We start from the raw sequence: 26,466 nt of genomic DNA on the forward strand, positions 1-26,466 counted from the left end.
CTGTGCTCCCCTTCCCCATCTATATACCACACTGCGCTCCCCTTTCCCTACCTTCATCCCACACTGTGCTCCCCTTTCCCTATATACATCCCACACATTTCGCTCCCCTTCCCTTATCCACATCCCACACTGCGCTCCCCTTTCCCCTAGCTATATCCCACACTGCGCTCCCTTTCCCTATCTATATCCCACAAACTGCGCTCCCCTTCCCCTATCTATATCCCTCACACTGCACTCCCCTTCCCCTATCTACATCCCACACTGTGCTCCCCTTCCCCATCTATATCCAACACACTGCGCTCCCCTTCCCCTATCTATATCCCACACTGCGCTACCGTTCCCCTATCTATATCCCACACTGACCTACCATTCCCTATCTATATCCCACACACTGCGCTCCCCTTCCCCTATCTATATCCCACACACTGCGCTCCCCTTCCCCTATCTACTTCCCACACACTGCGCTCCCCTTCCCCTATCTACTTCCCACACACTGCGCTCCCCATCCCCTATCTACTTCACACACTGCGCTCCTCTTCCCCTATCTACACCACACACTGAGCTCCCTTTCCCCATCTACATCCCACTCTGTGCGCCCCTTTCCCTATCTACATCCCACACGGCGCTCCTTTTCCCCTATCTACATCACACTCTGCGCTCCCCTTCCCCTATCTACATCACACACTGCACTCCCTTTCCCCTATCTACATCCCACACTGCTCTCCCCTTCCCCTATCTACATCCCGCACTGCGCTCCCTTTCCCCTATCTACATCCCACACTGCGCTCCCCTTCCCCTATCTACATGCTACACTGCGCTCCCCTTTCGCCTAGCTACATCCCACACTGCTCTCCCCTTTCCCTAGCTACATCCCACACTGCGCTCCCTTTCCCCTATCTTCATCCCACACTGTGCTCCCCTTCCCCTATCTACATCCCACACTGCGCTCCCCCTTCGGCAAGCTACATCCCACACTGCGCTCCCTTTACCCTCTCTTCTTCCCACACACTGCGCTCCCCATCCTCTATCTACTTCACACACTGCGCTCCTCTTCCCCTATCTACATCACACACTGCGCTCCCTTTCCCCTATCTACATCCCACTCTGTGCGCCCCTTTCCCTATCTACATCCCACACGGCGCTCCCTTTCGACTATCTACATCACACACTGCGCTCCCCTTCCCCTATCTACATCCCACACTGCTCTCCCCTTCCCCTAGCTACGTCCCACACTGCGCTCCCCTTCCCCTATATACATCCCACACATTGCGCTCCCCTTCCCCTATCTACATCACACACTGCGCTCCCCTTCCCGTATCTAGATCCCACACTGCGCTCCCCTTTCCCCTAGCTACATCCCACACTGCGCTCCCCTTCCCCTATCCACATCACACACTGTGCTGCCCTTCCACTACCTACATCCCACACAGCGCTCCCCTTCCCCTATCTACATCCCACACTGCGCTCCCCTTTCCCTAGCTACATCCCACACTGCGCTCCCTTTCCCCTATCTACATCCCACACTGCGCTCCCCTTCCCCTATCTATATCCCACACTGCGCTCCACTTCCCATAGCTACATCCCACACTACACTCCCCTTCCCCTATCTATATCCCACACACTGCACTCCCCTTCCCCTATCTAAATCCCACACTGCGCTCCCCATCCCCTATCTACATCCCACACTGCACTCCCCTTCTCCTATCTATATCCCACACACTGCGCTCCCCTTCCCCTATCTACATCCCACACTACGCTCACTTTCCCCTATCTATATTCCACACTGCACTCCCCTTCCTTTACCTACATCCCACACTGCGCTCCCCTTCCACTATCTACATCCCACACTGTGCTCTCCTTTCCCTAGCTACATCCCACACTGCGCTCCACTTCCCCTATCTACATCCAACACTGCGCTCCAATTCCCCTTTCTATATCCCACACTGCGCTCCCCTTCCCCTATCCACATCCCACACACTGCACTCCCCTTCCCCTATCTATATCCCACACACTGCGCTCCCCTTCCCCTATCTATATCCCACACTTCTCTCCCCATCCCCTAGCTACATCACACACTGCGCTCCCCTTTCCCTAGCTACATCCCACACTGTTCTCCCCTTTCCCTAGCTACATTGCACACTGTGCTCCCCTTCCCCATCTATATACCACACTGCGCTCCCCTTTCCCTACCTTCATCCCACACTGTGCTCCCCTTTCCCTATATACATCCCACACATTTCGCTCCCCTTCCCTTATCCACATCCCACACTGCGCTCCCCTTTCCCCTAGCTATATCCCACACTGCGCTCCCTTTCCCTATCTATATCCCACAAACTGCGCTCCCCTTCCCCTATCTATATCCCTCACACTGCACTCCCCTTCCCCTATCTACATCCCACACTGTGCTCCCCTTCCCCATCTATATCCCACACACTGCGCTCCCCTTCCCCTATCTATATCCCACACTGCGCTACCGTTCCCCTATCTATATCCCACACTGACCTACCATTCCCTATCTATATCCCACACACTGCGCTCCCCTTCCCCTATCTATATCCCACACACTGCGCTCCCCTTCCCCTATCTACTTCCCACACACTGCGCTCCCCTTCCCCTATCTACTTCCCACACACTACGCTCCCCATCCCCTATCTACTTCACACACTGCGCTCCTCTTCCCCTATCTACACCACACACTGAGCTCCCTTTCCCCTATCTACATCCCACTCTGTGCGCCCCTTTCCCTATCTACATCCCACACGGCGCTCCTTTTCCCCTATCTACATCACACTCTGCGCTCCCCTTCCCTTATCTACATCACACACTGCACTCCCTTTCCCCTATCTACATCCCACACTGCTCTCCCCTTCCCCTATCTACATCCCGCACTGCGCTCCCTTTCCCCTATATACATCCCGCACTGCGCTCCCCTTCCCCTATCTACATCCCACACTGCGCTCCCCTTTCGCCTAGCTACATCCCACACTGCGCTCCCTTTCCCCTATCTACATCCCACACTGCGCTCCCCTTCCCCTATCTACATGCTACACTGCGCTCCCCTTTCGCCTAGCTACATCCCACACTGTGCTCCCTTTCCCCTAGCTACATCCCACACTGCGCTCCCTTTCCCCAATCTATATTCCACTCTACACTCCCCTTCCATTATCTACATCCCACACTGCGCTCCCCTTCCCCTATCTACATCCCACACTGCGCTCCCCTTTCCCTAGCTACATCCCACAATGCGCTCCACTTCCCCTATCTACATCCCACACTGTGCTCCACTTCCCCTATCTACATCCCACACTGAGCTCCCCTTCCCCTATCTACATCCAACACTGCGCTCCACTTCCCCTATCTACATCCCACACTGAGCTCCCCTTCCCCTATCCACATCCCACACATTGCGCTCCCCTTCCCCTAACTACATCACACACTGCGCTCCCCTTCCCCTATCTATATCCCACACACTGCGCTCCCCTTCCCCTATCTATATCCCACACTGCGCTCCCCATCCCCTATTTACATCACACACTGCGCTCCCCTTCCCCTATCTACATCACACACTGCGCTCCCTTTCCCCTAGCTACATCCCACACTGCGCTCCCATTCCCCTATCTACACCCCACACTGCGCTCCCTTTCCCCTATCTACATCCCACACTGCGCTCCCCTTCCCCTATCCACATCCCACACTGCGCTCCCCTTCCCCTATCTACGTCCCACTCACTGCGCTCCCCTTCCCCTATCTACATCACACACTGCCCTCTTCATCCCCTATCTACATCACACACTGCACTCCCCTTCCCCTATCTACATCACACACTGCGCTCCATTTCCTCTATCTACATCCCACACTGCGCTCCCCTTCCCCTATCTACATCCCACACTGCGCTCCCTTTCCCCTATCTACATCCCACACTGCGCTCCCCTTCCCCTATCTATATCTCACACACTGCGCTCCCCTTCCCCTATCTATATCCCACACACTGCGCTCCCCTTCCCCTATCTATATCCCACACACTGCGCTCCACTTCCCCTATATATATCCCACACTGCGCTCCCCTTCCCCTATCTACATCACACACTGCGCTCCCCTTCCCCTATCTACATCCCACACTACGCTCCCTTTCCCCTAGCTACATCCCACACTACGCTCCCTTTCCCCTAGCTACATCCCACACTGCACTCCCCATCCCCTATCTACATCACACACTGCGCTCCCCTTCCCCTATTTATGTCACACACTGCGCTCCCTTTCCCCTATCTACACCTCTCACTGCGCTCCCCTTCCCCTCTCCACATCCCACACTGCGCTCCCCTTCCCCTATCTACATCCCACTCACTGCGCTCCCCTTCCCCTATGTACATCCCACTCACTGCGCTCCCCTTCCCCTATCTACATCACACACTGTGCTCCCCTTCCCCTATCAACATCCCGCTCTGCGCTCCCCTTCTCCTATCTACATCACACACTGCGCTCCCCTTCCCCTATCTATATCCCACACACTGCGCTCCCCTTCCCCTATCTATAACCCACACTGCTCTCCCCTTCCCCTATCCACCTCACACATTGCGCTCCTCATCCCCTATCTACTTCCCACACTGCGCTCCCCTTTCCCTAGCTACATCCCACACTGCGCTTCACTTCCCCTATCTACATCCAACACTGCGCGCCACTTCCCCTATCTACATCCCACACTGAGCTCCCCTTCCCCTATCTACATCCAACACTGCGCTCCACTTCCCCTATCTACATCCCACACTGAGCTCCCCTTCCCCCATCCACATCCCACACATTGCGCACCCCTTCCCCTAGCTACATCACACACTGCGCTCCCCTTCCCCTATCTATATCCCACACACTGCGCTCCCCTTCCCCTATCTATATCCCACACTGCGCTCCCCATCCCCTATTTACATCACACACTGCACTCCCCTTCCCCTATCTACATCACACACTGCGCTCCCTTTCCCCTAGCTACATCCAACACTGCGCTCCCGTTCCCCTATCTACATCCCACACTGCGCTCCCTTTCCCCTATCTACATCCCACACTGCGCTCCACTTCCCCTATCCACATCCCACACTGCGCTCCCCTTCCCCTATCTACATCCCACTCTGCTCTCCCCTTCCCCTAGCTACATCCCACACTGAGCTCCCCTTCCCCTATATACATCCCACAAATTGCGCTCCCCTTCCCCTATCCACATCCATCACTGCGCTCCCCTTCCCCTATCTACGTCCCACTCACTGCGCTCCCTTCCCCTATCTACATCTCACACTGCGCTCCCCATCCCCTATCTACATCACACACTGCACTCCCCTTCCCCTATCTACATCACACACTGCGCTCCCTTTCCCCTATCTATATCCCACACTGTGCTCCCCTTCCCCTATCTACATCCCACACTGCGCTCCCCTTCCCCTCTCTACATCCCACACTGCGCTCCCTTTCCCCTATCTACATCCCACACTGCGCTCCCCTTCCCCTATCTATATCCCACACTGCGCTCCCCTTCCCCTGTCTACATCACACACTGCGCTCCCCTTCCCCTATCTACATCACACACTGCGCTCCCTTTCCCCTAGCTACATCCCACACTGCACTCCCCATCCCCTATCTACATCACACACTGTGCTCCCCTTCCCCTATTTATGTCACACACTGCGCTCCCTTTCCCCTATCTACATCTCACACTGCGCTCCCCTTCCCCTATCCACATCCCACACTGCGCTCCACTTCCCCTATCTACATCCCACTCACTGCGCTCCCCTTCCCCTATCTACATCCCACTCACTGCGCTCCCCTTCCCCTATCTACATCCCACACTGTGCTGCCCTTCCCCTATCAACATCCCGCACTGCGCTCCCCTTCCCCTATCTACATCCCACACACTGCGATCCCCTTCCCCTATCTACATCCCACACTGCACTCCCCATCCCCAATCTACATCACACATTGCGCTTCCCTTCCCCTATCCACATCCCACACTGCGCTCCCCTTCCCCTATCTACGTCCCACTCACTGCGCTCCCTTTCACCTATCTACATTACACACTGTGCTCCCCATCCCCTATCTACATCACACACTGCACTCCCCTTCCCCTATCTACATCACACACTGTGCTCCCTTTCCCCTATCTACATCCCACACTGCGCTCCCCTTCCCCTATCTACATCCCACACTGCGCTCCCTTTCCCCTATCTACATCCCACACTGCGCTCCCCTTCCCCTATCTACATCCCACACTGCACTCCCCTTTCGCCTAGCTACATCCCACACTGCGCTCCCTTTCCCCTAGCTACATCCCACACTCCGCTCCCTTTCCCCTATCTATATTACTTACTGCACTCCCCTTCCTTTATCTACATCCCACACTGCGCTCCCCTTCCCCTATCTACATCCCACACTGCGCTCCCTTTCCCCTAGCTACATCCCACACTGCGCTCCCTTTCCCCTATCTATATTCCACACTGCACTCCCCTTCCTTTATCTACATCCCACACTGAGCTCCCCTTCCCCTATCTACATCCCACACTGCGCTTCCCTTTCCCTAGCTACATCCCACATTGCGCTCCACTTCCCCTATCTACATCCAACACTGCGCTCCACTTCCCGATCTACATCCCACACTGCGCTCCCCTTCCCCTATCCACATCCCACACACTGCGCTCCCCTTTCCCTATCCACATCCCACACTGCGCTCCCTTTCCGCTATCTACATCCCACACTGCGCACCCCTTCCCCTATCTACATCCCACACTGCGCTCCCCTTTCCTAGGTACATTCCACACTGCACTCCCCATCCCCTATCTACATCACACACTGCGCTCCCCTTCCCCTATCTACATCACACACTGCGCTCCCTTTCCCCTATCTACATCCCACACTGCGCTCCCTTTCCCCTATCTACATCCCACACTCCTCTCCCCTTCCCCTATCTACATCCCACACTGCTCTCCCCTTCCCCTAGCTACATCACACACTGCGCTCCCCTTCCCCTATCTACATCCCACACTGCTCTCCCCGTCCCCAAGCTACATCCCACACTGCGCTCCCCTTCCCCTTGCTACATCCCACACTGCGCTCCCCTTCCCCTATATACATCCCACACATTACGCTCCCCTTCCCCTATCCACATCCCACACTGCGCTCCCCTTCCCCTATCTACGTCCCACTCACTGCGCTCCAATTCCCCTATCTACATCACACACTGCGCTCCCCATCCCCTATCTACATTACACACTGCGCTCCCCTTCCCCTATCTACATCACACACTGCGCTCCCTTTCCTCTATCTACATCCCACACTACCCTCCCCTTCCCCTATCTACATCCCACACTGCGCTCCCTTTCCCCTATCTACATCCCACACTGCGCTCCCCTTCCCTTATCCACATCCCACACTGCGCTCCCCTTTCCCCTAGCTACATCCCACGCTGCGCTCCCCTTCCCCTATCTACATCACACACTGCGCTCCCCTTCCCCTATCCACCTCACGCAATGCACTCCCCTTCCCCTTTCTTCATCACACACTGCACTCCATTTCCTCTATCTACATTCCACACTGTGCTCCCCTTTCCCTAGCTACATCCCACACTGCGCTCACTTTCCCCTATCTACATCCCACACTGCGCTCCTTTTCCCCTAGCTACGTCTCACACTGCGCTCACTTTCCCCTATCTATGTCCCACACTGCGCTCCCCTTCCTCTATCTGCATCCCACACTGCACTCCCCTTCCCCTATCTACATCCCACACTGCGCTCCCCTTCCCCTAGCTACATCACACACTGCGCTCCCCTTCCCCTATCTACATCTGACACTGCGCTCCTCTTCCCCTATTCACATCCCACACACTGCTCTCCCCTTCCCCTAGCTACATCACATACTGCGCTCCCCTTCCCCTATCCACGTCCCACACACTGCGCTCCACTTCCCCTATCTACATCCCACACTGAGCTCCCCTTCCCCTATCTACATCCCAGACTGCGCTCCTTTCCCTAGCTACATCCCACACTGCGCTCCCTTTCTCCTATCTACATCCCACACTGCTCTCCCCTTCCCCTATCTACATCCCACACTGCGCTCCCCTTTCCCTATCCACCTCACACTTTGCACTCCCCATCCCCTATGTACATCGCACACTGCACTCCCTTTCCTCTGTCTACATCCCACACTGCGCTCCACTTTCCCTAGCTACATCCCACACTGCGCTCCCTTTCCCCTATCTACATCCCACACTGCGCTCCCCTTCCCCTATCTACATCCCACACTGCGCTCCCTTTCCCCTAGCTACATCCCACACTGCGCTCCCTCTTCCCTATCTATATTCCACACTGCACTCCCCTTCCTTTATCTAAATCCCACACTGCGCTCCCCTTCCCCTATCTACATCCCACACTGCACTCCCCTTCCCCTCTCTACATCCCACACTGCGCTCCCTTTCCCCTATCTACATCCCACACTGCGCTCCCCTTCCCCTATCTATATCCCACACTGCGCTCCCCTTCCCCTATCTACATCACACACTGCGCTCCCCTTCCCCTATCTACATCACACACTGTGCTCCCTTTCCCCTAGCTACATCCCACACTGCGCTCCCTTTCCCCTAGCTACATCCCACACTGCACTCCCCATCCCCTATCTACATCACACACTGCGCTCCCCTTCCCCTATTTATGTCACACACTGCGCTCCCTTTCCCCTATCTACATCTCACACTGCGCTCTCCTTCCCCTATCCACATCCCACACTGCGCTCCCCTTCCCTTATCTACATCCCACTCACTGCGCTCCCCTTCCCCTATCTACATCCCACTCACTGCGCTCCCCTTCCCCTATCTACATCCCACTCACTGCGCTCCCCTTCCCCTATCTACATCCCACACTGCGCTCCCCTTCCCCTATCAACATCCCGCACTGCGCTCCCCTTCCCCTATCTACATCCCGCACTGCGCTCCCCTTCCCCTATCTACATCCCACACACTGCGATCCCCTTTCCCTAGCTACATCCCACACTGCGCTCACTTTCCCCTATCTACATCCCACACTGCGCTCCTTTTCCCCTAGCTACGTCTCACACTGCGCTCACTTTCCCCTATCTATGTCCCACACTGCGCTCCCCTTCCTCTATCTGCATCCCACACTGCACTCCCCTTCCCCTATCTACATCCCACACTGCGCTCCCCTTCCCCTAGCTACATCACACACTGCGCTCCCCCTTCCCCTATCTACATCTGACACTGCGCTCCTCTTCCCCTATTCACATCCCACACACTGCTCTCCCCTTCCCCTAGCTACATCACATACTGCGCTCCCCTTCCCCTATCCACGTCCCACACACTGCGCTCCACTTCCCCTATCTACATCCCACACTGAGCTCCCCTTCCCCTATCTACATCCCAGACTGCGCTCCTTTCCCTATCTATATCCCACACTGCGCTCCCCTTCCCCTATCTACATCCCAGACTGCGCTCCCTCTCCCCTATCTATATTCCACACTGCACTCCCCTTCCTTTATCTAAATCCCACACTGCGCTCCCCTTCCCCTATCTACATCCCACACTGCGCTCCCCTTCCCCTCTCTACATCCCACACTGCGCTCCATTTCCCCTATCTACATCCCACACTGCGCTCCCCTTCCCCTATCTATATCCCACACTGCGCTCCCCTTCCCCTATCTACATCACACACTGCGCTCCCCATCCCCTATCTACATCACACACTGCGCTCCCTTTCCCCTAGCTACATCCCACACTGCGCTCCCTTTCCCCTAGCTACATCCCACACTGCACTCCCCATCCCCTATCTACATCACACACTGCGCTCCCCTTCCCCTATTTATGTCACACACTGCGCTCCCTTTCCCCTATCTACATCTCACACTGCGCTCTCCTTCCCCTATCCACATCCCACACTGCGCTCCCCTTCCCTTATCTACATCCCACTCACTGCGCTCCCCTTCCCCTATCTACATCCCACTCACTGCGCTCCCCTTCCCCTATCTACATCCCACTCACTGCGCTCCCCTTCCCCTATCTACATCCCACACTGCGCTCCCCTTCCCCTATCAACATCCCGCACTGCGCTCCCCTTCCCCTATCTACATCCCGCACTGCGCTCCCCTTCCCCTATCTACATCCCACACACTGCGATCCCCTTCCCCTATCTACATCCCACACTGCACTCCCCATCCCCAATCTACATCACACATTGCGCTTCCCTTCCCCTATCCACATCCCACACTGCTTTCCCCTTCCCCTATCTACGTCCCACTCACTGCGCTCCCTTTCACCTATCTACATTACACACTGTGCTCCCCATCCCCTATCTACATCACACACTGCGCTCCCTTTCCCCTATCTACATCCCACACTGCGCTCCCCTTCCCCTATCTACATCCCACACTGCGCTCCCTTTCCCCTATCTACATCCCACACTGCGCTCCCCTTCCCCTATCTACATCCCACACTGCACTCCCCTTTCGCCTAGCTACATCCCACACTGCGCTCCCTTTCCCCTAGCTACATCCCACACTCCGCTCCCTTTCCCCTATCTATATTACTTACTGCACTCCCCTTCCTTTATCTACATCCCACACTGCGCTCCCCTTCCCCTATCTACATCCCACACTGCGCTCCCTTTCCCCTAGCTACATCCCACACTGCGCTCCCTTTCCCCTATCTATATTCCACACTGCACTCCCCTTCCTTTATGTACATCCCACACTGAGCTCCCCTTCCCCTATCTACATCCCACACTGCGCTTCCCTTTCCCTAGCTACATCCCACATTGCGCTCCACTTCCCCTATCTACATCCAACACTGCGCTCCACTTCCCGATCTACATCCCACACTGCGCTCCCCTTCCCCTATCCACATCCCACACACTGCGCTCCCCTTTCCCTATCCACATCCCACACTGCGCTCCCTTTCCGCTATCTACATCCCACACTGCGCTCCCCTTCCCCTATCTACATCCCACACTACGCTCCCCTTTCCTAGGTACATTCCACACTGCACTCCCCATCCCCTATCTACATCACACACTGCGCTCCCCTTCCCCTATCTACATCACACACTGCGCTCCCTTTCCCCTATCTACATCCCACACTGCGCTCCCTTTCCCCTATCTACATCCCACACTCCTCTCCTCTTCCCCTATCTACATCCCACACTGCTCTCCCCTTCCCCTAGCTACATCACACACTGCGCTCCCCTTCCCCTATCTACATCCCACACTGCTCTCCCCGTCCCCAAGCTACATCCCACACTGCGCTCCCCTTCCCCTTGCTACATCCCACACTGCGCTCCCCTTCCCCTATATACATCCCACACATTACGCTCCCCTTCCCCTATCCACATCCCACACTGCGCTCCCCTTCCCCTATCTACGTCCCACTCACTGCGCTCCAATTCCCCTATCTACATCACACACTGCGCTCCCCATCCCCTATCTACATTACACACTGCGCTCCCCTTCCCTTATCTACATCACACACTGCGCTCCCTTTCCTCTATCTACATCCCACACTACCCTCCCCTTCCCCTATCTACATCCCACACTGCGCTCCCTTTCCCCTATCTACATCCCACACTGCGCTCCCCTTCCCTTATCCACATCCCACACTGCGCTCCCCTTTCCCCTAGCTACATCCCACACTGCGCTCCCCTTCCCCTATCTACCTCACGCAATGCGCTCCCCTTCCCCTATCCACCTCACGCAATGCGCTCCCCTTCCCCTTTCTTCATCACACACTGCACTCCATTTCCTCTATCTACATTCCACACTGTGCTCCCCTTTCCCTAGCTACATCCCACACTGCGCTCACTTTCCCCTATCTACATCCCACACTGCGCTCCTTTTCCCCTAGCTACGTCTCACACTGCGCTCACTTTCCCCTATCTATGTCCCACACTGCGCTCCCCTTCCTCTATCTGCATCCCACACTGCACTCCCCTTCCCCTATCTACATCCCACACTGCGCTCCCCTTCCCCTAGCTACATCACACACTGCGCTCCCCTTCCCCTATCTACATCTGACACTGCGCTCCTCTTCCCCTATTCACATCCCACACACTGCTCTCCCCTTCCCCTAGCTACATCACATACTGCGCTCCCCTTCCCCTATCCACGTCCCACACACTGCGCTCCACTTCCCCTATCTACATCCCACACTGAGCTCCCCTTCCCCTATCTACATCCCAGACTGCGCTCCTTTCCCTAGCTACATCCCACACTGCGCTCCCTTTCTCCTATCTACATCCCACACTGCTCTCCCCTTCCCCTATCTACATCCCACACTGCGCTCCCCTTTCCCTATCCACCTCACACATTGCACTCCCCATCCCCTATGTACATCGCACACTGCACTCCCTTTCCTCTGTCTACATCCCACACTGCGCTCCACTTTCCCTAGCTACATCCCACACTGCGCTCCCTTTCCCCTATCTACATCCCACACTGCGCTCCCCTTCCCCTATCTACATCCCACACTGCGCTCCCTTTCCTCTAGCTACATCCCACACTGCGCTCCCTCTTCCCTATCTATATTCCACACTGCACTCCCCTTCCTTTATCTAAATCCCACACTGCGCTCCCCTTCCCCTATCTACATCCCACACTGCGCTCCCCTTCCCCTCTCTACATCCCACACTGCGCTCCCTTTCCCCTATCTACATCCCACACTGCGCTCCCTTTCCCCTATCTATATCCCACACTGCGCTCCCCTTCCCCTATCTACATCACACACTGCGCTCCCCTTCCCCTATCTACATCACACACTGCGCTCCCTTTCCCCTAGCTACATCCCACACTGCGCTCCCTTTCCCCTAGCTACATCCCACACTGCACTCCCCATCCCCTATCTACATCACACACTGCGCTCCCCTTCCCCTATTTATGTCACACACTGCGCTCCCTTTCCCCTATCTACATCTCACACTGCGCTCTCCTTCCCCTATCCACATCCCACACTGCGCTCCCCTTCCCTTATCTACATCCCACTCACTGCGCTCCCCTTCCCCTATCTACATCCCATTCACTGCGCTCCCCTTCCCCTATCTACATCCCACTCACTGCGCTCCCCTTCCCCTATCTACATCCCACACTGCGCTCCCCTTCCCCTATCAACATCCCGCACTGCGCTCCCCTTCCCCTATCTACATCCCGCACTGCGCTCCCCTTCCCCTATCTACATCCCACACACTGCGATCCCCTTTCCCTAGCTACATCCCACACTGCGCTCACTTTCCCCTATCTACATCCCACACTGCGCTCCTTTTCCCCTAGCTACGTCTCACACTGCGCTCACTTTCCCCTATCTATGTCCCACACTGCGCTCCCCTTCCTCTATCTGCATCCCACACTGCACTCCCGTTCCCCTATCTACATCCCACACTGCGCTCCCCTTCCCCTAGCTACATCACACACTGCGCTCCCCTTCCCCTATCTACATCTGACACTGCGCTCCTCTTCCCCTATTCACATCCCACACACTGCTCTCCCCTTCCCCTAGCTACATCACATACTGCGCTCCCCTTCCCCTATCCACGTCCCACACACTGCGCTCCACTTCCCCTATCTACATCCCACACTGAGCTCCCCTTCCCCTATCTACATCCCAGACTGCGCTTCTTTCCCTATCTATATCCCACACTGCGCTCCCCTTCCCCTATCTACATCCCAGACTGCGCTCCCTCTCCCCTATCTATATTCCACACTGCACTCCCCTTCCTTTATCTAAATCCCACACTGCGCTCCCCTTCCCCTATCTACATCCCACACTGCGCTCCCCTTCCCCTCTCTACATCCCACACTGCGCTCCCTTTCCCCTATCTACATCCCACACTGCGCTCCCCTTCCCCTATCTATATCCCACACTGCGCTCCCCTTCCCCTATCTACATCACACACTGCGCTCCCCATCCCCTATCTACATCACACACTGCGCTCCCTTTCCCCTAGCTACATCCCACACTGCGCTCCCCTTCCCCTATTTATGTCACACACTGCGCTCCCTTTCCCCTATCTACATCTCACACTGCGCTCTCCTTCCCCTATCCACATCCCACACTGCGCTCCCCTTCCCTTATCTACATCCCACTCACTGCGCTCCCCTTCCCCTATCTACATCCCACTCACTGCGCTCCCCTTCCCCTATCTACATCCCACTCACTGCGCTCCCCTTCCCCTATCTACATCCCACACTGCGCTCCCCTTCCCCTATCAACATCCCGCACTGCGCTCCCCTTCCCCTATCTACATCCCGCACTGCCCTCCCCTTCCCCTATCTACATCCCACACACTGCGATCCCCTTCCCCTATCTACATCCCACACTGCACTCCCCATCCCCAATCTACATCACACATTGCGCTTCCCTTCCCCTATCCACATCCCACACTGCTTTCCCCTTCCCCTATCTACGTCCCACTCACTGCGCTCCCTTTCACCTATCTACATTACACACTGTGCTCCCCATCCCCTATCTACATCACACACTGCACTCCCCTTCCCCTATCTACATCACACACTGTGCTCCCTTTCCCCTATCTACATCCCACACTGCGCTCCCCTTCCCCTATCTACATCCCACACTGCGCTCCCTTTCCCCTATCTACATCCCACACTGCGCTCCCCTTCCCCTATGTACATCCCACACTGCACTCCCCTTTCGCCTAGCTACATCCCACACTGCGCTCCCTTTCCCCTAGCTACATCCCACACTCCGCTCCCTTTCCCCTATCTATATTACTCACTGCACTCCCCTTCCTTTATCTACATCCCACACTGCGCTCCCCTTCCCCTATCTACATCCCACACTATGCTCCCCTTTCCCTAGCTACATCACACACTGCGCTCCCCTTCCCCTATCTATATCCCACACACTGCGCTCCCCTTCCCCTATCTATATCCCACACTGCGCTCCCCTTCCCCTATCCACCTCACACATTGCGCTCCCCATCCCCTATTTACATCACACACTGCACTCCCTTTCCTCTGTCTACATCCCACACTGCACTGCCCTTTCCCTATCTACATCCCACACTGTGCTCCCTTTCCCCATCTACATCCCACACTGCACTCCCCTTCCCCTATCTACATCCCACACTGCGCTCCCCTTTCCCTAGCTACATCCCACACTGCGCTCCCTTTCCCCTATCTACATCCCACACTCGCTCCCCTTCCCCTATCTACATCCCACACTGCGCTCCCTTTCCCCTAGCTACATCCCACACTGCGCTCCCTTTCCCCTATCTATATTCCACACTGCACTCCCCTTCCTTTATCTACATCCCACACTGAGCTCCCCTTCCCCTATCTACATCCCACACTGCGCTTCCCTTTCCCTAGCTACATCCCACATTGCGCTCCACTTCCCCTATCTACATCCAACACTGCGCTCCACTTCCCGATCTACATCCCACACTGCGCTCCCCTTCCCCTATCCAAATCCCACACACTGCGCTCCCCTTTCCCTAGCTACATCCCACACTGCGCTCCCTTTCCGCTATCTACATCCCACACTGCGCTCCCCTTCCCCTATCTACATCCCACACTACGCTCCCCTTTCCTAGGTACATTCCACACTGCACTCCCCATCCCCTATCTACATCACACATTGCGCTCCCCTTCCCCTATCTACATCACACACTGCGCTCCCTTTCCCCTATCTACATCCCACACTGCGGTCCCTTTCCCCTATCTACATCCCACACTCCTCTCCCCTTCCCCTATCTACATCCCACACTGCTCTCCCCTTCCCCTAGCTACATCACACACTGCGCTCCCCTTCCCCTATCTACATCCCACACTGCTCTCCCCGTCCCCTAGCTACATCCCACACTGCGCTCCCCTTCCCCTTGCTACATCCCACACTGCGCTCCCCTTCCCCTATATACATCCCACACATTACGCTCCCCTTCCCCTATCCACATCCCACACTGCGCTCCCCTTCCCCTATCTACGTCCCACTCACTGCGCTCCACTTCCCCTATCTACATCACACACTGCGCTCCCCATCCCCTATCTACATCCCACACTGCGCTCCCCTTCCCTTATCCACATCCCACACTGCGCTCCCCTTTCCCCTAGCTACATCCCACACTGCGCTCCCCTTCCCCTATCTACATCACACACTGCGCTCCCTTTCCTCTATCTACATCCCACACTACACTCCCCTTCCCCTATCTACATCCCACACTGCGCTCCCTTTCCCCTATCTACATCCCATACTGCGCTCCCTTTCCCCTATCTACATCCCACACTGCGCTCCCCTTCCCTTATCCACATCCCACACTGCGCTCCCCTTTCCCCTAGCTACATCCCACACTGCGCTCCCCATCCCCTATCTACATCACACACTGCGCTCCCCTTCCCCTATCCAACTCACGCAATGCGCTCCCCTTCCCCTTTCTTCATCACACACTGCACTCCCTTTCCTCTATCTACATTCCACACTGTGCTCCCCTTTCCCTAGCTACATCCCACACTGCGCTCACTTTCCCCTATCTACATCCCACACTGCGCTCCTTTTCCACTAGCTACGTCTCACACTGCGCTCACTTTCCCCTATCTATGTCCCACACTGCGCTCCCCTTCCCCTATCTACATCTGACACTGCGCTCCTCTTCCCCTATCTACATCCCACACTGCACTCCACTTCCCCTATCTACATCCCACACTGCGCTCCCCTTCCCCTAGCTACATCACACACTGCGCTCCCCTTCTCCTATCTACATCTGACACTGTGCTCCTCTTCCACCATTCATATCCCACACACTGCTCTCCCCTTCCCCTAGCTACATCACATACTGCGCTCCCCTTCACCCAACCCACGTCCCACACACTGCGCTCCACTTCCCCTATCTACATCCCACACCGAGCTCCCCTTCCCCTATCTACATCCCAGACTGCGCTCCTTTCCCTAGCTACATCCCACACTGCGCTCCCTTTCTCCTATCTACATCCCACACTGCTCTCCCCTTCCCCTATCTACATCCCACACTGCGCTCCCCTTTCCCTATCCACCTCACACATTGCAATCCCCATCACCTATTTACATCGCACACTGCACTCCCTTTCCTCTGTCTACATCCCACACTGCGCTCCCCTTCCCCTATCTACATCCCACACTGCGCTCCCTCTCCCCTATCTATATTCCACACTGCACTCCCCTTCCTTTATCTAAATCCCACACTGCGCTCCCCTTCCCCTATCTACATCCCACACTGCGCTTCCCTTTCCCTAGCTACATCCCACATTGCGCTCCACTTCCCCTATCTACATCCAACACTGCGCTCCACTTCCCGATCTACATCCCACACAGCGCTCCCCTTCCCCTATCCACATCCCACACACTGCGCTCCCCTTTCCCTAGCTACATCCCACACTGCGCTCCCTTTCCGCTATCTACATCCCACACTGCGCTCCCCTTCCCCTATCTACATCCCACACTACGCTCCCCTTTCCTAGCTACATTCCACACTGCACTCGCCATCCCCTATCTACATCACACACTGCCCTCCCCTTCCCCTATCTACATCACACACTGCGCTCCCTTTCCCCTATCTACATCCCACACTGCGCTCCCTTTCCCCTATCTACATCCCACACTCCGCTCCCCTTCCCCTATCTACATCCCACACTGCTCTCCCCTTCCCCTAGCTACATCCCACACTGCGCTCCCCTTCCCCTATCTACATCCCACACTGCTCTCTCCGTCCCCTAGCTACATCCCACACTGCGCTCCCCTTCCCCTAGCTACATCCCACACTGCGCTCCCCTTCCCCTATCCACATCACACACTGTGCTGCCCTTCCACTACCTACATCCCGCACAGCGCTCCCCTTCCCCTATCTACATCCCACACTGCGCTCCCCTTTCCCTAGCTACATCCCACACTGCGCTCCCTTTCCCCTATCTACATCCCACACTGCGCTCCCCTTCCCCTATCTATATGCCACACTGCGCTCCACTTCCCATAGCTACATCCCACACTACACTCCCCTTCCCCTATATATATCCCACACACTGCGCTCACCTTCCCCTATATACATCCCACACATTGCGCTCCCCTTCCCCTATCTACATCACACACTGCGCTCCCTTTCCCCAATCTATATTCCACACTACACTCCCCTTCCATTATCTACATCCCACACTGCGCTCCCCTTCCCCTATCTACATCCCACACTGCGCTCCCCTTTCCCTAGCTACATCCCACAAGGCGCTCCACTTCCCCTATCTACATCCAACACTGCGCTCCACTTCCCCGATCTACATCCCACACTGCGCTCCCCTTCCCCATCCACATCCCACACACTGCGCTCCCCTTCCCCTATCTATAACCCACACTGCTCTCCCCTTCCCCTATCCACCTCACACATTGCGCTCCTCATCCCCTATCTACATCCCACAATGCGCTCCCCTTTCCCTAGCTACATCCCTCACTGCGCTTCACTTCCCCTATCTACATCCAGCACTGCGCGCCACTTCCCCTATCTACATCCCACACTGAGCTCCCCTTCCCCTATCTACATCCAACACTGCGCTCCACTTCCCCTATCTAAATCCCACACTGAGCTCCCCTTCCCCTATCCACATCCCACACATTGCGCTCCCCTTCCCCTAGCTACATCACACACTGCGCTCCCCTTCCCCTATCTATATCCCACACTGCGCTCCACTTCCCGATCTACATCCCACACTGCGCTCCCCTTCCCCTATCCAAATCCCACACACTGCGCTCCCCTTTCCCTAGCTACATCCCACACTGCGCTCCCTTTCCGCTATCTACATCCCACACTGCGCTCCCCTTCCCCTATCTACATCCCACACTACGCTCCCCTTTCCTAGGTACATTCCACACTGCACTCCCCATCCCCTATCTACATCACACACTGCGCTCCCCTTCCCCTATCTACATCACACACTGCGCTCCCTTTCCCCTATCTACATCCCACACTGCGCTCCCTTTCCCATATCTACATCCCACACTCCTCTCCCCTTCCCCTATCTACATCCCACACTGCTCTCCCCTTCCCCTAGCTACATCACACACTGCGCTCCCCTTCCCCTATCTACATCCCACACTGCTCTCCCCGTCCCCTAGCTACATCCCACACTGCGCTCCCCTTCCCCTTGCTACATCCCACACTGCGCTCCCCTTCCCCTATATACATCCCACACATTACGCTCCCCTTCCCCTATCCACATCCCACACTGCGCTCCCCTTCCCCTATCTACGTCCCACTCACTGCGCTCCCCTTCCCCTATCTACATCACACACTGCGCTCCCCATCCCCTATCTACATCCCACACTGCGCTCCCCTTCCCTTATCCACATCCCACACTGCGCTCCCAGTTCCCCTAGCTACATCCCACACTGCGCTCCCCTTCCCCTATCTACATCACACACTGCGCTCCCTTTCCTCTATCTACATCCCACACTACCCTCCCCTTCCCCTATCTACATCCCACACTGCGCTCCCTTTCCCCTATCTACATCCCATACTGTGCTCCCTTTCCCCTTTCTACATCCCACACTGCGCTCCCCTTCCCTTATCCACATCCCACACTGCGCTCCCCTTTCCCCTAGCTACATCCCACACTGCGCTCCCCTTCCCCTATCTACATCACACACTGCGCTCCCCTTCCCCTATCCAACTCACGCAATGCGCTCCCCTTCCCCTTTCTTCATCACACACTGCACTCCCTTTCCTCTATCTACATTCCACACTGTGCTCCCCTTTCCCTAGCTACATCCCACACTGCGCTCACTTTCCCCTATCTACATCCCACACTGCGCTCCTTTTCCCCTAGCTACGTCTCACACTGCACTCACTTTCCCCTATCCACATCCCACACACTGCACTCCCCTTCCCCTATCTATATCCCACACACTGCGCTCCCCTTCCCCTATCTATATCCCACACTGTTCTCCCCTTTCCCTAGCTACATCCCACACTGTGCTCCCCTTCCCCATCTACATACCACACTGCGCTCCCCTTTCCCCTAGCTACATCACACACTGCGCCCCCTTTCCCTATCTATATCCCACACACTGCGCTCCCCTTCCCCTATCTATATCCCGCACACTGCACTCCCCTTCCCCTATCTACATCCCACACTGTGCTCCCCTTCCCCATCTATATCCCACACACTGCGCTCCCCTTCCCCTATCTATATCCCACACTGCGCTACCCTTCCCCTATCTATATCCCACACACTGCGCTCCCCTTCCCCTATCTATATCCCACACACTGCGCTCCCCTTCCCCTATCTACTTCCCACACACTGCGCTCCCCTTCCCCTATCTACTTCCCACACACTGCGCTCCCCATCCCCTATCTACTTCACACACTGCGCTCCTCTTCCCCTATCTACATCACACACTGCGCTCCCTTTCCCCTATCTACATCCCACTCTGTGCGCCCCTTTCCCTATCTACATCCCACACGGCGCTCCCTTTCCCCTATCTACATCACACACTGCGCTCCCCTTCCCCTATCTACATCCCACACTACTCTCCCCTTCCCCTAGCTACATCCCACACTGCGCTCCCCTTCCGCTATATACATCCCACACATTGCGCTCCTCTTCCCCTATCTACATCACACACTGCGCTCCCCTTCCCGTATCTAGATCCCACACTGCGCTCCCCTTTCCCCTAGCTACATCCCACACTGCGCTCCCCTTCCCCTATCCACATCACACACTGTGCTCCCCTTCCCCTATCTACATCCCACACAGCGCTCCCCTTCCCCTATCTACATCCCACACTGCGCTCCCCTTTCCCTAGCTACATCCCACACTGCGCTCCCTTTCCCCTATCTACATCCCACACTGTGCTCCCCTTCCCGTATCTACATTCCACACCGCGCTCCCCCTTCGCCAAGCTACATCCCACACTGCGCTCCCTTTACCCTATCTTCTTCCCACACACTGCGCTCCCCTTTCCCTAGCTACATCCCACACTGTGCTCCCCTTCCCCATCTACATACCACACTGCGCTCCCCTTTCCCCTAGCTACATCACACACTGCACCCCCTTTCCCTATCTATATCCCACACACTGCGCTCCCCTTCCCCTATCTATATCCCACACACTGCACTCCCTTTCCCCTATCTACATCCCACACTGTGCTCCCCTTCCCCATCTATATCCCACACACTGCGCTCCCCTTCCCCTAACTATATCCCACACTGCGCTACCCTTCCCCTATCTATATCCCACACACTGCGCTCCCCTTCCACTATCTATATCCCACACACTGCGCTCCCCTTCCCCTATCTACTTCCCACACACTGCGCTCCCCTTCCCCTATCTACTTCCCACACACTGCGCTCCCCATCCCCTATCTACTTCACACACTGCGCTCCTCTTCCCCTATCTACATCACACACTGCGCTCCCTTTCCCCTATCTACATCCCACTCTGTGCGCCCCTTTCCCTATCTACATCCCACACGGCGCTCCCTATCCCCTATCTACATCACACACTGCGCTCCCCTTCCCCTATCTACATCCCACACTACTCTCCCCTTCCCCTAGCTACATCCCACACTGCGCTCCCCTTCCGCTATATACATCCCACACATTGCGCTCCCCTTCCCCTATCTACATCACACACTGCGCTCCCCTTCCCATATCTAGATCCCACACTGCGCTCCCCTTTCCCCTAGCTACATCCCACACTGCGCTCCCCTTCCCCTATCTACATCACACACTGTGCTCCCCTTCCCCTATCTACATCCCACACAGCGCTCCCCTTCCCCTATCTACATCCCACACTGCACTCCCCTTTCCCTAGCTACATCCCACACTGCGCTCCCTTTCCCCTATCTACATCACACACTGCGCTCCCCTTCCCCTATCTACATCCCACACTGCTCTCCCCTTCCCCTAGCTACATCCCACACTGCGCTCCCCTTCCCCTATATACATCCCACACATTGCGCTCCCCTTCCCCTATCTACATCACACACTGCGCTCCCCTTCCCGTATCTAGATCCCACACTGCGCTCCCCTTTCCCCTAGCTACATCCCACACTGCGCTCCCCTTCCCCTATCCACATCACACACTGTGCTGTCCTTCCACTATCTACATCCCACACAGCGCTCCCCTTCCCCTATCTACATCCCACACTGCGCTCCCCTTTCCCTAGCTACATCCCACACTGCACTCCCTTTCCCCTATCTACATCCCACACTGTGCTCCCCTTCCCCTATTTATATCCCACACTGCGCTCCCCTTCCCATAGCTACATCCCACACTACACTCCCCTTCCCCTATGTATATCCCACACACTGCACTCCCCTTCCCCTATCTATATCCCACACTGCGCTCCCCATCCCCTATCTACATCCCACACTGCCCTCCCCTTCTCCTATCTATATCCCACACACTGCGCTCCCCTTCCCCTATCTACATCCCACACTACGCTCCCTTTCCCCTATCTATATTCCACACTGCACTCCCCTTCCATTACCTACATCCCACACTGCGCTCCCCTTCCCCTATCTACATCCCACACTGTGCTCCCCTTTCCCTAGCTACATCCCACACTGCGATCCACTTCCCCTATCTACATCCAACACTGCGCTCCAATTCCCCTATCTATATCCCACACTGCGCTCCCCTTCCCCTATCCACATCCCACACACTGCACTCCCCTTCCCCTATCTATATCCCACACTTCTCTCCCCATCCCCTAGCTTCATCACACACTGCGCTCCCCTTTCCCTAGCTACATCCCACACTGTTCTCCCCTTTCCCTAGCTACATCCCACACTGTGCTCCCCTTCCCCATCTACATACCACACTGCGCTCCCCTTTCCCTACCTTCATCCCACACTGTGCTCCCCTTTCCCTATATACATCCCATATATTTCGCTCCCCTTCCCTTATCCACATCCCACACTGCGCTCCCCTTTCCCCTAGCTATATCCCACACTGCGCTCCCTTTCCCTATCTATATCCCACACACTGCGCTCCCCTTCCCCTATCTATATCCCACACATTGCACTCCCCTTTCCCTATCTACATCCCACACTGTGCTCCCCTTCCCCATCTATATCCCACACACTGCGCTCCCCTTCCCCTATCTATATCCCACACTGTGCTACCGTTCCCCTATCTATATCCCACACGCTGCGCTCCCCTTCCTCTATCTATATCCCACACACTGCGCTCCCCTTCCCCTATCTACTTCCCACACACTGCGCTCCCCTTCCCCTATCTACTTCCCACACACTGCGCTCCCCATCCCCTATCTACTTCACACACTGCGCTCCTCTTCCCCTATCTACATCACACACTGCGCTCCCTTTCCCCTATCTACATCCCACTCTGTGCGCCCCTTTCCCTATCTACATCCCACACGGCGCTCCATTTCCCCTATCTACATCACACTCTGCGCTCCCCTTCCCCTATCTATATCCCACACTGCTCTCCCCTTCCCCTAGCTACATCCCACACTGCGCTCCCCTTCCCCTATATACATCCCACACATTGCGCTCCCCTTCCCCTATCTATATCACACACTGCGCTCCCCTTCCCGTATCTAGATCCCACACTGCGCTCCCCTTTCACCAGCTACATCCCACACTGCGCTCCCCTTCCCCTATCCACATCACACACTGTGCTCCCCTTCCCCTATCTACATCCCACACAGCGCTCCCCTCCCCCTATCTACATCCCACACTGCGATCCCCTTTCCCTAGCTACATCCCACACTGCGCCCCCTTTCCCCTATCTACCTCCCACACTGCGCTCCCCTTCCCCTATCTATATCCCACACTGCGCTCCCCTTCCCCTATCTATATCCCACACTGCGCTCCACTTCCCATAGCTACACCCCACACTACACACCCCTTCCCCTATCTATATCCCACACACTGCACTCCCCTTCCCCTATCTATATCCCACACTGCGCTCCCCATCCCCTATCTACATCCCACACTGCACTCCCCTTCTCCTATCTATATCCCACACACTGCGCTCCCCTTCCCCTATCTACATCCCACACTACGCTCACTTTCCCCTATCTATATTCCACACTGCACTCCCCTTCCTTTACCTACATCCCACACTGCGCTCCCCTTCCCCTATCTACATCCCACACTGTGCTCCCCTTTCCCTAGCTACATCCCACACTGCGCTCCACTTCCCCTATCTACATCCAACACTGCGCTCCAATTCCCCTTTCTATATCCCACACTGCGCTCCCCTTCCCCTATCCACATCCAACACACTGCACTCCCCTTCCCCTATCTATATCCCACACACTGCGCTCCCCTTCCCCAATCTATATCCCACACTTCTCTCCCCATCCCCTAGCTACATCACACACTGCGCTCCCCTATCCCTAGCTACATCCCACACTGTTCTCACCTTTCCCTAGCTACATCCCACACTGTGCTCCCCTTCCCCATCTACATACCACACTGCGCTCCCCTTTCCCTACCTTCATCCCACACTGTGCTCCCCTTTCCCTATATACATCCCACACATTTCGCTCCCCTTCCCTTATCCACATCCCACACTGCGCTCCCCTTTTCTCCTAGCTATATCCCACACTGCGCTCCCTTTCCCTATCTATATCCCACAAACTGCGCTCCCCTTCCCCTATCTATATCCCTCACACTGCACTCCCCTTCCCCTATCTACATCCCACACTGTGCTCCCCTTCCCCATCTATATCCCACACACTGCGCTCCCCTTCCCCTATCTATATCCCACACTGCGCTACCGTTCCCCTATCTATATCCCACACTGACCTACCGTTCCCCTATCTATATCCCACACACTGCGCTCCCCTTCCCCTATCTATATCCCACACACTGCGCTCCCCTTCCCCTATCTACTTCCCACACACTGCGCTCCCCTTCCCCTATCTACTTCCCACACACTGCGCTCCCCATCCCCTATCTACTTCACACACTGCGCTCCTCTTCCCCTATCTACATCACACACTGCGCTCCCTTTCCCCTATCTACATCCCACTCTGTGCGCCCCTTTCCCTATCTACATCCCACACGGCGCTCCTTTTCCCCTATCTACATCACACTCTGCGCTCCCCTTCCCCTATCTACATCCCACACTGCTCTCCCCTTCCCCTAGCTACATCCCACACTGCGCTCCCCTTCCCCTATATACATCCCACACATTGCGCTCCCCCTTCCCCTATCTACATCACACACTGCGCTCCCCTTCCCGTATCTAGATCCCACACTGCGCTCCCCTTTCCCCTAGCTACATCCCACACTGCGCTCCCCTTCCCCTATCTACATCCCACACTGCGCTCCCCTTTCCCTAGCTACATCCCACACTGCGCTCCCTTTCCCCTATCTACATCCCTCACTGCGCTCCCCTTCCCCTATCTACATCCCACATTGCGCTCCCCCTTCGCCTAGCTACATCCCACACTGCGCTCCCTTTACCCTAGCTACATCCCACACTGCGCTCCCTTTCCCCTATCTATATTCCACACTGCAATCCCCTTCCTTTATCTACATCCCACACTGCGCTCCCCTTCGCCTATCTACATCCCAAACTGTGCTCCACTTTCCCTAGTTACATCCCACACTGCGCTCCACTTCCAATATCTACATCCAACAGTGCGCTCCACTTCCCCTATCTACATCCCACACTGCGCTCCCCTTCCCCTATCCACATCCCACACACTGCGCTCTCCTTCCCCTAGCTACATCACACACTGCGCTCCTCTTCCTCAATCTATGTCCCACACCGCGCTCCCCGTCCCCTATTTACATCAAACACTGCGCTCCCCTTCCCCTATCTACATCACACACTGCGCTCCCTTTCCCCTAGCTACATCCCACACTGCGCTCCCTTTCCCCTATCTACTTCCCACACTGCGCTCCCTTTCCCCTATCTACATCCCACACTGCGCTCCCCTTCCCTTATCCACATCCCACACTGCGTTACCCTTCCCCTATCTACATCCCACTCACTGCACTCCCCTTCCCCTATCTACATCCCACACTGTGCTCCCCTTCCCCTATCGACATCCCGCACTGCGCACCCCTTCCCCTATCTACATCCCGCACTGCACTCGCCTTCCCCTATCTACATCCCACACACTGCGATCCCCTTCCCCTATCTACATCCCACACTGCACTCCCCATCCCCTATCTACATCACACACTGCGCTCCCCTTCCCCTATCTACATCACACACTGCACTCCATTTCCCCTATCTACATCCCACACTGCTCTCCCCTTCCCCTATCTACATCCCGCACTGCGCTCCCTTTCCCCTATATACATCCCGCACTGCGCTCCCCTTCCCCTATCTACATCCCACACTGCGCTCCCCTTTCGCCTAGCTACATCCCACACTGCGCTCCCTTTCCCCTATCTACATCCCACACTGCGCTCCCCTTCCCCTATCTACATGCTACACTGCGCTCCCCTTTCGCCTAGCTACATCCCACACTGTG

Source organism: Taudactylus pleione, unplaced genomic scaffold, assembly GCF_031769625.1.
Source record: "Taudactylus pleione unplaced genomic scaffold, aTauple2 ptg000334l, whole genome shotgun sequence".
Taxonomy (NCBI): Eukaryota; Metazoa; Chordata; class Amphibia; order Anura; family Myobatrachidae; genus Taudactylus; species Taudactylus pleione.